We start from the raw sequence: 12,721 nt of genomic DNA on the forward strand, positions 1-12,721 counted from the left end.
AACTGATGTACACTGTCATCATCAGATATAACGCGGCTTTTTTACAAGTCTATAAAATGCTCAAGTCCTTGAAGAAGGGAGTTGCGGAAGAGGTGGGGCAGGGTCCTTGAGGCACGTTTCTTTGGGAAATGAAGCTGCTGAGTAGATGTTAACTTCGAGACTCAGTCTTTTCTGAACTGTCAGAAATGAGTGTAATAAACAAAGGCAAGCAAAGTTCAGAAGGCAGCCAGCCTGCTAATGTTATAATCAAAGGTCGCCTCTCTGCAAAGATGCATCTTGCCTTTGCAAGGATAGTGCTGTTTCTTGCGGAAATCGTCTTCCCTGTAAATATCAGGATCCTGTGTGTACTAATTAGATACACGAAATGTGTGTGTGTGTGCACGAAGCCACACACACACAGGCATAATCGCAGTGTGCCCTTTAGTAATTCCTCTCATCATTGCAGTTCTTTCCAAGGGTATTGAAATTCAGTGAGGCAGGAGCCCTCAATAAATGCTTGCTTGTTTAGCCAGAAAACATTGGGTATGAGCCAATGTATATTTGTGAGTTATGAAACAACATGTTGTAGGATTAATGAAGTTTTGAAACATAAGATTAAGAAACCTTTTGTCCAGGTGGCATGATAAAGGAATAAAGACACTCTGAGTGTTTTAAAGATCTATAGTACATTAAAATAGTCATTATACAATTAATCTTCATCAAAGTCTACCTATGTGTGTGTTCAGTCACTCAGTCATGTCCGACTCTTTGCGACCCCATGGTCTGTAGCCTGCCAGGCTCCTCTGTCCATGGGATTCTCCAGGCAAGAATACTGGAATGGGTTGCCATTTCCTTCTCCAGGGGATCTTCCTGACCCAGGGATCAAACCCAGGTTTCCTGCACTGCAGGCGGATTCTTTACTGTCTGAGTCACCAGGGAAGCCCTATCTCTATATGTATACGTTTAGCTAATTCCCTTTGCTGTACAGCAGTAACTAACACAACACTGTAAATCAATTATACTCCAATGAAAATTTGTTAAAAAGAAAAAATTATGGGTAGAGAATAATAATAAGATCACTAAATCTGAAAATTAAATCATTTCAGCATTTTGGTTGATGTGGTATGTGTTACATAAGATAAATTTTTTTAAAAGACACCAATTCATGCTGGACAAGTGATTTTATTCTCACCTCTGGAGGCACTAAATTGATAGAATCTGGATTTAGGAGCATTCCCAAGCAGTGGACCCTGTCCAGTGGTATGGAGGAAGTATCAACTTTGAGGAAATTTCTCAGGTTCAGCAGCAGAATCTCCAGGTATAGAAAAAAAGATCACAATTTCAAATGTGAATGGAAAGTAGGGGTTGGAAGTTTGGGAAGACATCAGTATGGGGAGCTTAGAGACCAAAGGTAACACAATTCTTTATAATGTTGGTGATTCATTCATGGCCCTTTGTATCATGAGAATTAACACCTGGGTTATAAAGTTAATTGTATTATATCACTTCAGCATTTTGGAGAACATCATTTGACACAGTCCATTAAAAATCCCTAGCATAATGAATATATTACTTTGGGATTCCAGTGAAGTCTAATGAATAAATATAACATTTAAGCACATTCCTAAGAACCTAGTCTAGATTCACTTGATAAACTAGATAAGCTCACTGTTAATGGATTTGTTCTGGTTGGCTGAGTTAATAATGAGTGCTTAAAATTGCACCTAATGCATATTTACTCAATAAAAGAACCATCTGAGTGATGCTTCTATGTGCAATTGGAAGCCCAATGTAATAAGCATGCATTTGAAAGCTTTAAAAACTATTACTACACATTAGGATTGTATAATTTGAATTTTTTTGAATTTTTTTGTCTTTCCAATCTCATTCAATCACTGTCAGGCAGGACATTTGTTTACATTAGTGCAAATAAATAGTGTAAATATACTTTAAAGAAATTTGCATGGTCTGGGAAGACTAATAAAAATTATAATCATGCTATGTACAAAGTAAAATATTCCAACATGTAGCTTGGCGATAGATACTTGGAAATAATCCAGAAAATTCCTACTCCTTATATCTGCAACTTCTGTGTTTATTATTTTTCATTTAATTTTTAGTCTATGGGAAGATTTTTGGGGCTTGAAAATGGGCAACGCCTTTTGTAATTTGACTCAGGATCAGTGTATTCACTTTCACAAATATGTACTGATTTTTTGTGATAAGAGGTAGACAAATTAGATGTTATTTAGTTATGTCGTTGCTTTTACTGGGAATTCCCTGGTGGGCCAGTGGTTAGGACTCAGCGTTTTTGTTACCAGGGACTCAGGTTTGATCCCTGGTAAGGGAACTAAGATCTTGCAAACTGTGTGGCATTTCCTCCCTGCTGCAAATCACTGCTTTTACAGAACCTGCCACTTGTGCCCTGAGCCAAAGATGTCTGTGGAGAAGATTTGTCTTGACTGTTCCCTACACCTTTCAGCTTCTTCTTGTCCACCATGGCTGTGTCCTCAGATGTTTGTGTGGGAGTCTTATACCCGAGGCAGCTCCAGTGATAGTAATGACTAGGTCTATGAATTAAGAATGCTTCTAGCTGCAAATAACAACACACCCGGGCAATAGCCGCATCCATAAATAGTGTTTATTCTTCTCAGGTATCAGTAAGCTCGGAGGCAGGATGCTGGTGGCATTGGCTCAGTGGTTAGAGGTCCTAGGGCTGGTGTCTGTTTGGATTTCTGTTCCCTCCTAGCCGCTAGACTGGCACCAGGCACTCTGTCTTGAAGGCAGAAGGACATGGGGGAAGAAGCAATGCCAGACACATCTGTTAACCTTACAGCAACATCGAACAAAAATTACCAAAGGTTTTACTGTTATTCAATCTCCCTGGACATTTCTGCCTCCATGCAATTGTCTAGAACTGTGGGATATGGGCACCCAGCTGCAAAGAAAAGTGGGCGCGTGAGATTTTAGTTGAGGGGGAAATGGGAGGAGGGAATCAGAACTGAGTGTTGGGTTAGAACACCCAGTGGGGTTAACCAGGCCGTTGTGCCGGCCACACCTGGAGAGCTGGGCTCTAGCGATTAGGAGAAGAGACTCACGGGGACCAGCTGGACGAGGAGACAGGTGACAGAGGCTGCTTGCATCACCACTGGCATCCCCCTCCAGCCACACTCACCCCGATCTGCATATTGACATGTGGGGAACTACTGTACCCCTGGAGGTGATTCTTAATGTTTCTTTCTTTCCTTCTTGATTTTATTTGATTCTCACATATTATATAATAATACAGAAATAGATTGCAAAACCATCTCTCATCACCATTTCCTTAACTGGTTTTCATGCTTCCGTTTTCCTTTTGATCCATATCATTTGCATGCGTTTCAGTGGAAAGATAATTAAACACTAAGTTATTTTTTCACTTCACATTATTTCATAACCGTGTCCCTCTGGCTGCTTTCTTCTGTCCTTAATGAATGTCTGTATCATCTGCACTGATTCCTTTAAAGGATAGACATTATCGGCAATCCCAGCTTAGTAGCAGTATAATGCTCCTTAGCTCCAAGAGATTACTTGCAAAAGAGTCATTACATCCACAGTAGCAGAAGGACCCAATCATATTTGTTATTTTGGAAAAGCTATTTTTTAGAAAATTCTTCTGGTTTGAGACTGATGTAACCATGGAGACTTAACAACTTTCGTAGTGTATGGATCAGTCAGTCAACTGAGAACTCTGCTAGTTCAACATGCAAGTAATCTTTGTGTTTAAACATCCCAAACCACTATTTTAACTTTGAATAGCGATCAAAATTATCCCTAGATAGGTCAAAAGAACCATCTTTCTTATTACTTTTGACCCTATACGTGTGTGTTTGTGTCACTATGTATTTTATTTGCAGAAAAAGTTGTATTTCTTGAACTTCCCCTACCATCTTTATAAAACTGACCAGGCTTTATTTATTTATTTATTTATTTTTATAGGTTTTTTTTTTTCAGTTTTTTATTTTTTAAATTTTAAAATCTTTAATTCTTACATGCGTTCCCAAACATGAACCCCCTCCCACCTCCCTCCCCATAACATCTCTCTGGGTCATCCCCATGCACCAGCCCCAAGCATGCTGCATCCTGCGTCAGACATAGACTGGCGATTCAATTCACATGATAGTATACATGTTAGAATGTCATTCTCCCAAATCATCCCACCCTCTCCCTCTCCCTCTGAGTCCAAAAGTCCATTATACACATCTGTGTCTCTTTCCCTGTCTTGCATACAGGGTCGTCATTGCCATCTTCCTAAATTCCATATATATGTGTTAGTATACTGTATTGGTGTTTTTCTTTCTGGCTTACTTCACTCTGTATAATCGGCTCCAGTTTCATCCATCTCATCAGAACTGATTCAAATGTATTCTTTTTAACGGCTGAGTAATACTCCATTGTGTGTATGTACCACCGCTTTCTTATCCATTCATCTGCTGATGGACATCTAGGTTGTTTCCATGTCCTGGCTATTATAAACAGTGCTGCGATGAACATTGGGGTACATGTGTCTCTTTCAATTCTGGTTTCCTCGGTGTGTATGCCCAGCAGTGGGATTGCTGGGTCATAAGGTAGTTCTATTTGCAATTTTTTAAGGAATCTCCACACTGTTCTCCATAGTGGCTGTACTAGTTTGCATTCCCACCAACAGTGTAGGAGGGTTCCCTTTTCTCCACACCCTCTCCAGCATTTATTGCTTGCAAATTTTTGGATCGCAGCCATTCTGACTGGTGTGAAGTGGTACCTCATTGTGGTTTTGATTTGCATTTCTCTAATAATGAGTGATGTTGAGCATCTTTTCATGTGTTTGTTAGCCATCCAGGCTTTAAAATGCAGTACTTAGCAAGTTACCAGAGGGCCAGGACACTGGAATTGAAAAAAAAAAAAAAAATCCACTAGATATCAAGCTGCTCGCTCAGTCGTGTCCGACTCTTTGCAACCCCGTGGACTGTAGCCCACCAGGCTCCTCCGTCCATGGGATTCTCCAGGCAAGAGTACTGGAGTGGGTTGCCGTTTCCTTTTCCAGGGCATCTTCCCTACCCAGGAATCGAACCTGGTCTTCCGTATTGCAGGCAGACGCTTTAACCTCTGAGCTACCAGGGAAGCCCATATAATCCCAAATAACTTTTAAAAGCTGTGACTATCTTTAAACATAATTAGATGATTTTGCCATTGTCATCAGAAGATTAAATAATTACAGATTCCATTTCTAACTACAGTTGCAAATACAAGTTTGTAAATACACTGTGTTGTTGTTAGTTGCTCAGTCATTTCTGATGCTTTGTGAACCCATGGATTATAGCCCACCAGACTCTTCCTCTGTCCACAGGATTTTCCAGGCAAGAATCCTGGAGTGGGTTGCCATTTCCTTCTCCAGGGGATCTTCCTCACCCAGGGATTGAATCTGGGTCTCCTGCATTGCAAGCAGACCCTTTACCATATGAGCTACCAGGGAGGCCCAATTGTTACATCACTTTTAGATGTATCCAATGAAATCTGCATACATCCTAGGCATGATAACCATTGTTAATAAAAAAGAATTAATGTATAATTAATTGATTAAGTTCTGCCTTCAACCAATGACTGGATAAATGAGTAAAGATCTTGACTGCAATGCAGAAGACACAAAGGACTCAGGTTCAATTCCTGGGCCAGGAAGATCCCCTGGAGGAGGGCATGTCAACCCGCTCCAGTATTCTTGCCTGGAGAATCCCATGGACAGAGAGCCTTGTGGGGCTACAGTCCATGGGGTTGCAAAGAGCTGGATATGACTGATGACACCTGAGTGGATTCAAGTGATAGAATATTATCTGGGCTTTACAAAGAAGCAAGGTACTGGTAATGTGGCAGGTTGGATAAACCTTGAAAACATTATGCTGAGTGAAAGTAAACGATCACAAAAAATCTAAATATTACCTGACTTGATTCATATGAAAATCTAGAATAGGGAAACCTATGAAGACAAAAAGCAGATTAGTATTTGTTTATGGCTGGGAGGTATGAATCACTACGAACAAGGCTAGTGGAGGTGATGGAATTCCAGTTGAGCTATTTTAAATCCTGAAAAATGATGCTGTGAAAGTGCTGCACTCAATATGCCAGCACATTTGGAAAACTCAGCAGTGGCCACAGGACTGGAAAAGGGCAGTTTTCATTCCAATCCCAAAGAAAGGCAATGCCAAAGAATGCTCAAAGTACCGCACAATTGCACTCATCTCACACGCTAGTACAGTAATGCTCAAAATTCTCCAAGCCAGGCTTCAGCGATACATGAACAGTGAACTTCCAGATGTTCAAGCTGGTTTTAGAAAAGGCAGCGGAACCAGAGATCAAATTGCCAACATCCACTGGATCATGGAAAAAGCAAGAGAGTTCCAGAAAAACATCTATTTCTGCTTTATTGACTATGCCAAAGCCTTTGGCTGTGTGGATCACAATAAACTGTGGAAAATTCTGAAAGAGATGGGAATACAAGACCACCTGACCTGCCTCTTGAGAAACCTATATGCAGATCAGGAGTTAGAACTGGACATGGAACAACAGACTGGTTTCAAATAGCAAAAGGAGTACGTCAAGGCTGTATATTGTCACCCTGCTTATTTAACTTCTATGCAGAGTATATCATGAGAAATGCTGGGCTGGAAGAAGCCCAGCCTGGAATCAAGATTGCTGGGAGAAATATCAATAACCTCAGATATGCAGATGACACCACCCTTATGGCAGAAAGTGAAGAAGAACTAAAGAGCCTCTTGATGAAAGTGAAAGAGGAGAGTGAAAAAGTTGGCTTAAAGCTCAACATTCAGAAAACAAAGATCATGGCATCCAGTTCCATCACTTCATGACAAATAGATGGGGAAACAGTGGAAACAGTATCAGACTTTATTTTGGGGGGCTCCAAAATCACTGCAGATGGTGACTGCAGCCATGAAATTAAAAGACGCTTACTCCTTGGAAGGAAAGTTATGACCAACCTAGATGGCAATGGCAACCCACTCCAGTACTCTTGCCTGGAAAATCCCATGGGCAGAGGAACCTGGTAGGCTGCAGTCCATGGGGTCGCTAAGAGTCGGACACGACTGAGCGACTTGACTTTCACTTTTCACCTTCTTGCATTGGAGAAGGCAATGGTAACCCACTCCAGTGTTCTTGCCTGGAGAGTCCCAGGGATGGGGGAGCCTGGTGGGCTGCTATCTACGGGGTCGCACAGAGTCGGACACGACTGAAGTGACTTAGCAGCAGCAGATGGTGTATTAAAAATCAGAGACATTAGTTTGCCAACAAAGGTCCGTCTAGTCAAGGCTATGGTTTTTCCAGTGGTCATGTATGGATCTGAGAGTTGGACTGTAAAGAAAGCTGAGTGTCAAAGAACTGATCCTTTTGAACTGTGGTGTTGGAGAAGACTCTTGAGAGTCCCTCGGGTTGCAAGGAGATCCAACCAATCCATTCTGAAGGAGATCAGTCCTGGGTGTTCATTGGAAGGACTGATGCTAAAGCTGAAACTCAAATACTTTGGCCACCTCATGCGAAGAGTTGACTCGTTGGAAAAGACTCTGATGCTGGGAGGGATTGGAGGGAGGAGGAGAAGGGGACGACAGAGGATGAGATGGCTGGATGGCATCACCAACTCAATGGACGTGAGTTTGAGTGAACTCTGGGAGTTGGTGATGGACAGGGAGGCCTGGCATGCTGCGATTCATGGGGTCGCAAAGAGTCAGACAACTGAGCGACTGAACTGAACCAAACTGAACTGGGAAGTATGATGGAGAAGGAAATGGCAACCCACTCCAGTATTCTTGTCTCGAGAATCCCATGGACAGAGGAGCTTGGTGGGCTGCCGTCTATGAAATCACACAGAGTCGGACACGACTGAAGCGACTTAGCAGCAGCAGCAGCAGGGAGGTATGAAGGAATAGGCGGGCTACAGATGAAATGCATAATGTTTATTTTTGAAGTGGTGAAAGTATTTCAAAATTGACTGTGGAGATAATTGCACTTATATGTAAATACACTAAAAATCATAAAACAATACTATAAATGGATAAATTGCATGGTAAATAACTATCTCAATAAAGCTGTTAAAAAGGAAAGAAAAAACTATGGACAAGTTCTGCCTTCGTATTTGGGGATTTCACATCGTTTTTCTACTTGGATTTATATTTTAATTTCATTTCCACTGAGGAGTCTTATTTTAATGTAACACATTCGTGAGTGATGTGAAATCCCGTGTGTCTGTGGACGAGTATGATATAGTTAACACTGCGGTCAGCAGTGCAGAATGTGGAGCCGGGTTTCTTGAGCTCCAATCAAGTTTTGCTACCTGCTGGCTACGTGATATTGAGAAAAAGTTACTGTGCTCTCTGTGTCTAAATGTCCTCGTCTGAAAAAGGAAGAAAATATTACTTATGCCATAGAATTGTTGTGAGACTGGAAACAGTTCACACAGGACTGAAGTTAAAGAAAGCCTGGAATACAGAGGCACCTGGTAAACTTTTGCTGTTGTTGTTAGATGGAGATTGTTGCTGCTCAGTTACTAAACTGTGTCCCACTCTTTGCGACCCCATGGACCACAGTGCACCAGGCTTCCCTGTCCTTCACCAACTCGTGGAGTTGGCTCAAACTCATGATTGAGTCGACGATGTCATCCAACCATCTCATCCTCTGTCATCTCCTTCCCCTCCTCCCCTCAATCTTTCCCAGCATCAGGGTCTTTCCTAATGAGTCAGTTCTTCCCATCACGTGGCCCAAGTATTGGAGCTTTGGCTTCAGCATCAGTCCTTCCAATGAATATTCAGGACTGATTTCCTTTAGGATGGGCTGGTTTGATCTCCTTACAGTCCAAGGGACTCTCAGGAGTGTTCTTCAGTTGAGATAGGGTTCAGCATCTGCTCCTCTTGTTAATTTTTATAGATTGAAGTGCTGATCAACCTTGTCTCACATAAAGAGAGATGACAATGAAAGGACTTTGGTATCTATTATTGTGCTTCAAGTCTGAACTTCTTCCAAGTTACATGCCAAAGAAACCACAGCCGTCGATAAAGGAAACTAATGCAAGGTTGACAACCTGACTAGAATCTCTGAGTTTTGTGGAAAGCAAAGAAGCAGCCTAGATGTCCATCAGCAGACGAATGGATAAGAAAGCTGTGGTACATATACACTATGGAGTATTACTCAGCCATTAAAAAGAATACATTTGAATCAGTTCTAATGAGGTGGATGAAACTGGAGCCGATTATACAGAGTGAAGTAAGCCAGAAAGAAAAACACCAATACAGTATACTAATACATATATATGGAATTTAGAAAGATGGTAATGATAACCCTGTATGCCAGACAGCAAAAGAGACACAGATGTAAAGAACAGAATTTTGGACTCTGGGAGAGGGAGCGGGTGGGATGATTTGGGAGAATGGCATTGAAACATGCATACTATCATGTAAGAAATGAATCGCTAGTCTAGGTTCGATACAGGATACAGGATGCTTGGGGCTGATGCACTGGGATGACCCAGAGAGATGATATGGGGAGGGTGGTGGGAGGGGGGTTCAGGGTTGGGAACTCATGTCAATGTGGATTCATGTCAATGTATGGCAAAACCAATACAGTATTGTAAAGTAAAAAAAAAAAAAAAAAGAATTGGAGATATCTGGTTTTCAAAAGATTTCTAGAACTTGCACTGTTCACTGTTTCAATGCCTATGTAATAGACTGAGAAAGCTTGATAAGGCTAAGCCTTATCAAATAGCTCTTAGAGTCTGTTAGTCTTTGACTTAGGGGCTCCAAATTTATCTCAATATTCTCAGAGATGATTGGGAATGGAATAAATTTGCTGTTGTTCTGTTGATAAGTCATGTCCAACTATTTGCGACCCCTTGGACTGCAGCTTGCTAGGCTCCCCTGTCCTTCACTATCTCCTGGAATTTGCTCAAGTTCATGTTCATTGAGTCATCTGCCTCCCGCTTCTCTTTTTGCCTTCAATCTTTCCCAGCATCAGGATCTTTCCCAGTGAGTCGACTCTTGGCATCAATTCTTAATCAGTTTTATACATGGTGTAATTTACACAGAGTAAAACTCACCAGATTTACATGTACAGCTCTGTGCATTTTGACAAATGTTTAAGATTTTGTAACCCCCACCACCATCGTGGTAAGGAACATTTCCGTCACCCCACAATGGTATCTCAGCCTGCTGCAGTCCACACCTCCTGCAGGTGTCTGGCCCTGATCTTTCTGCTACTATGTTTTACTTCTAGAATCTGAGTCAACACCTAGGAGTGAGATTGCAGGTTATACAATTAGTGTGTGTTTAATGTTATTAGAAACTGCAGACTGGTTTTGAAGTGACCCTACTGCCAGCAGTCTCTGAGAGTTGCTGTTCATATCCCCATCAATACTCGCTGTCATCAGTAATTTATTTATTCACCTGTACTGAGTCTTAGTAGTGGCATGCAGAATCTTCGATATTCCTTGTAGCATGGGGAATCTTTTAATTGCAGCACGTGGGATTTGGTACCCTCACCAGGGATCGAACCTGCATCCCTTGCTTTGAGAGCTCGAAGTCTCAGCCACCAGACCACCAGGTAAGCCCCTGTCATCAGTGATTTTTTTTCCTTTTAGCTATTTTATTGGGATGCAGTGATACCTCGTGGTTTTGATTTGAAGTTATCTTAACTCGTCACTGTGTTGAGCATCTTTCCATTCATTGTTTGCGATTGTCACGTGCTTATTGGCTTTATTGTCTTTCTTTGCTAAAAAGTCTGTTCAAAATTTTTGCTCATTTTTGTCGCTTTCCTTCTTATTTGTTTGTAAGAGTCTTTATATGTGTGTGTACTCAGTCGCTCAGTCATGTGTGACTTTTTGCAACCCCGTGGTCCTTCCAGGTTCCTCTGTCCATGGGATTTTCCAGCAAAGGATACTGGAGTGAGTTGCCATATCCTCTTCAGGGGATCTTCCTGACCCAGGGATCGAACCCACCTCTCTTGTGTCTCCTGCATTGGCAGGGGGATTCTTTACCACTTGTGCCACCTGGGATGCCCAAGAGTCTTTATATAGTCTAATTATTTTGTTTTTATAATGAGCTTTATTTTTTCTTCCAAGGTTTTATTTATTTGTTTTTAACTGGAGGATAATTTTATATTATGACATGTTTTAAAATATATTTTAGAAAACATTGGTGCTGCAGATTTTGCTCATCTGCTTTATGGAAAATGCCCTTCATGTTTCTTAATTGTCCAGCCAATCAGCTAACTGACACTTTTTGCCAGAAAAAAATATCAAATTCCATCTTTCAGTTCTAACAGACACATCAACGTGGATTCCTGTACCAATCCCTTCACATCAGAATTCCGACTTTAGGATAGATAAAATTTGGATATTTGCCAGAAGTTTTTCATCCTTGGATGAAAAAAAAAAGTGTCTTCTCTCAGTGTTTCTAACCAATGTTCCCTTGATTGCTCTCACAGTGATGATTTATTTATTTATTTTTTGTGTGTAAATAGTTGAGGATGGAAATGCTGGCCATTAACAGAAAATTATCTTCATTCCTATTCCATTGTACAGTATTTCTAGATTCAAAATATCCCAACACAGGTCAGAACACTCCATTTCTAAAATCTTAAATAAATAGGCATATAATTGAGAAAGATGAGAAGCCTTTCTTAGACACTAATATTCTGAATTGTTCCTTTAATTGGTGTTCAGAAGTCTTTTATCCTGGACTGAGCGCTATAGAAAGGTGAGGGCTGGTGAGAGTAAGGCTTTCCTTTTTCAAGGGAGAGGATCTTGCCAGGAGAGGGTGAGAAGGGAGAACCCAGGGCATCTCAAGCTTTGGGGTATTTAAGCAGGGGAGCTTTGGGAAAGTGTACGTGTGCAGGCTGAAGAAACTGGACCTGTTTCCCCATCCATGCCTGCATACTCTTGGGACAATTTCATGTACTGGGAACACCCATACCACAGCCTGAAGACCTTTGTTCTAAGCTAATGTGGTTCTTGAGAAGTAAAAGTTCAAGAGGCAATGGGATGCCAGATATTCCCGGAAAGGTAAATTGTTCCCTTCTGGAAGAGAGTGAGAGTTTCCCAGTGGAGAGCACAGTGGTGCCTGTGAGCGGCCAAGTGAAGGTCATAACCTGTATTTCTTCAGGTCTTGTTGACAAGAGAGATTTTAATGCACCGCGACCATAAATGAAGTATCTCTGTCTCTCTCCATATCTCTGCATCTCTCCATCTCTCTCCATACCTCTGCATCTCTCTGTCTGTCTCTCTCTCTGTACATGTTTCATAGAAAGTGGTGGTGGTGGTGGTGGTCTTCTTTATGTGTGTGGTTAGTTGTGTCTGACTCTTTGTGACCCCATGGACTGCAGCTTGCCAAGCTCCTCTGTCCATGGGATTTCTCAAGCAAGAACACTGGAGTGAGTTGCCATTTCCTCCTCCAGGGGATCTGCCTGACCCAGGGATGGGGCCTGTGTCTCCCGCACTCCTGCACTGGCAGGTGGATTCTTGGACACTGAACCACCGGACTTTTACTATTATTTAGAATCAGGCATTGCCACCCTATTTTTAAGAATCTTTGGTTAATATTCCTCCAGTATGATTTTCTTGGGGACCACCTCAGTCTGTATCAGTGGGAGAACTAATTATTAGAGTATTTAATTAAGAGTTTCTTTCAGGCACTTTTCGAGAAACAATTGAACATTTGAAAAATCTCACCTTACT

The sequence above is a fragment of the Ovis aries genome, chromosome 10 (assembly GCF_016772045.2).
Source record: "Ovis aries strain OAR_USU_Benz2616 breed Rambouillet chromosome 10, ARS-UI_Ramb_v3.0, whole genome shotgun sequence".
Taxonomy (NCBI): domain Eukaryota; kingdom Metazoa; phylum Chordata; class Mammalia; order Artiodactyla; family Bovidae; genus Ovis; species Ovis aries.